This window comes from Rhincodon typus, chromosome 23, assembly GCF_021869965.1.
Source record: "Rhincodon typus isolate 14 chromosome 23, sRhiTyp1.1, whole genome shotgun sequence".
Lineage (NCBI taxonomy): Eukaryota > Metazoa > Chordata > Chondrichthyes > Orectolobiformes > Rhincodontidae > Rhincodon > Rhincodon typus.
Genome location: NC_063354.1, coordinates 45,225,539 through 45,228,199, shown reverse-complemented (window position 1 = coordinate 45,228,199; position 2,661 = coordinate 45,225,539).

The window sequence follows — 2,661 nt, the reverse complement described above, 5'->3', positions numbered from 1 at the left end:
AGGGAAGTGATTGCTGATCCCCTTGATGCAATAGTTGTATCATCAATAGCCACAGGTGAGGTGCCAGAAGACTGGAGGTTGGCTAACGTGGTGCCACCATTGAAGAAAGGTGGTAAGGAAAAGTCAGGGAACTATAGACCGGTGAGCCTGACATCAGTGGAGGGCAATTTGTTGGAGGGGATTCCGAGGGACAGGACATTTTTGTATTTGGAAAGGCATGGACTGATTAGGGATAGTCAACATGGCTTTGTGCATGGGAAATCGTGTCTGACTAAATTAATTGAGTTTTTTGAAGAAGTGACGAAGAGGATTGATGAAGACAGAGCGGTGAACGTTGTCTATATGGATTTCATTAAGGCGTTTGACAAGGTTCCACATGGTAGACTGGTTCAGAAAAGATTTACAAGAATGTTGCCAGGGTTGGAGGGTTTGAGCTATAGGGGGAGGCTGAATGGACGGGGCTATTTCCCTGGAGTATCGGAGGCCGAGAGGTGAACTTATAGAGGTTTATAAAATCATGAGGGACATATATAGGCTGAATGGTCAAGGTCTTTTCCTCAGTGTGGGGGAGTCCAAAACTAGATGGCATAGGTTGAAGGTGAGAGGGGAGAGATTTAAAAGGGACCCAAGGAGCAACTTTTTCACGCAGAGTGTGGCACGTGTATGGAATAAGCTGCTAGAAGTGGTGGAAGCTGGTACAAGTACAACATTTAAAAAACATTTAGATGGGTATATGAATAGGAAGGGTTTGGAGGCATATGGGCCAAATGCTGGCAAATGGGACAACACTTATTTAGGATATCTGGGTGGCATGGACGAGTTGGACCGAAGGATCGGTTTCTGTACTTTACAGCTCTTTGACTCTATTAATATTCACATTACCCCACATTTGTGCATCTGACTAACAATCTGAAAATGACAAGGTAATCTGTTTCTGTGATGGTGATCCAGGGCCAGGGCCAGGGCCAGGAGACTGGAGATAACTCCTCAGTGTCTCTTCAAAATATTACCATGGGAGTTTTTACGTTCACAGGAACAGACCGTTAGTTTAATGCAGCTTCAGTCAACAGGCAGTCCAACACAAGTCCTATCTTGCCCACAACCAGCCTTTGAAATACAGCTACGTACATGTGGAAGATGCTGCAGGAGATGGCCTTGCAGTTGGACGCCAATTCACTCCTCTCCTTTCTAAACAGCCTCTGACTGCAAGAGCAGTGAGCTGTGCAAGGCTCCCTCCCATCATTCAGCTTAAGGCCTAAATACCAGGCGACACCAAGGCCTCTGGATGGGGACTACAAGAGTCACAATGGGTGAGGGGAATCAGACTGGAGTCACGATTAGGGGCAGGTTGGGGAAGGCGAGACAGTCTCCTTCCTGCAGCATCACTGGCTCCTCAAGAACTGCAGTCAAGGCAGCAGAGCAGGCCCTCCAAACTCTCATAACCTGTGAAAGAGGGAGAGAGTGAGGGACCGACCGAGATTGTGTGGGACCGACGGTGGGTGTGAAGAAAAGGTGGGGGGAGGGGCAGACATACACCCACCTTTCCCCTTGCAAAAAGTTCTCCACAAAATAGGCTTGGAGAGGGTGTAATCCAAGGCTGAAAGGCAACCTGATTCTAACCCTCACTTGTGTGTGAAGCCCTTTGAGGCCAATTTGAAGAATGCCCCTACAGAGGCAAATGGTACTAGGATTTGGGTACTAGGATTTGGGGCCTGGTTTCTCTCTACCTCGTTCTGTTTCTTAACCGAAAAGGCAACAAAAGGTTTTATTGGTTCACTCTGCTGCTTGGCACTTTTTAAAAAGGGTCACTTTTATCAATGCATTTTTAATTGATCAATTTATTACTTTGGACTTGTTTCTCAGTTTGAGTTTCGTGTTTACTGTTGCACCAAACCTAATTTTTCTGAGGTTTTCTCACAGGGACTCCACTGACCAAGTAACAGAAAAATTGAAATCTGCCTGCAAGATGTGAAAAGATTGAAGAACATCTCACCTTGTCTTCCTGAGTCCTGCACTGCACCCTAGTGTCAGCCAAGGAACCTGGAACCTTGTGGTTCAGAGGCAGGAATGCTACCAACTGAGCTACAGTGAACAAATTAATCCAAAGCTGCTTGTACAGGAGCTATCCTTTCTTTTAGGTACAAGTTGAACTGGAGTCATTACCTTGGATTGTTCCTTACATTCTAACACCTTTGCCATTTTCTCTCGGATTCTTTCTCATTACTCTCTACTTTTCTGGTCTGACAATACTCACTGCTTCTCCAGCCACTATCGAGCTTCTACAAGTTGACATAGCCCTCTCCCAAGTCACTTCAAGCTGTGTCCCTGCAATCCAGACTCTCACCATACCTGCTCTTATTGGATATGTCAGCGTCCCCAAGCCCTTAAAGCCAACATGTGGCTGGGGTGCGGATTTCCAGCTCTGACATTGAAATAATGATTGCAGATTTCTGAGGCTGAGTTAGGCACAGTGGGAGTGGCAGTGGCAGTGGCAGTGGTGCCAACATGGAACTCATGCCAGATCAGGCCACACCCCTCCACAACCCAGAATGTTCAATTCCAAGCTGGCTGTCCAATAGCATCGCTTCATTTTTTATACATGGGGATGTAGATGTACACCGACTGTCTGCTTTCGAGGAAATAGATAAGCTGCCTCCAGAA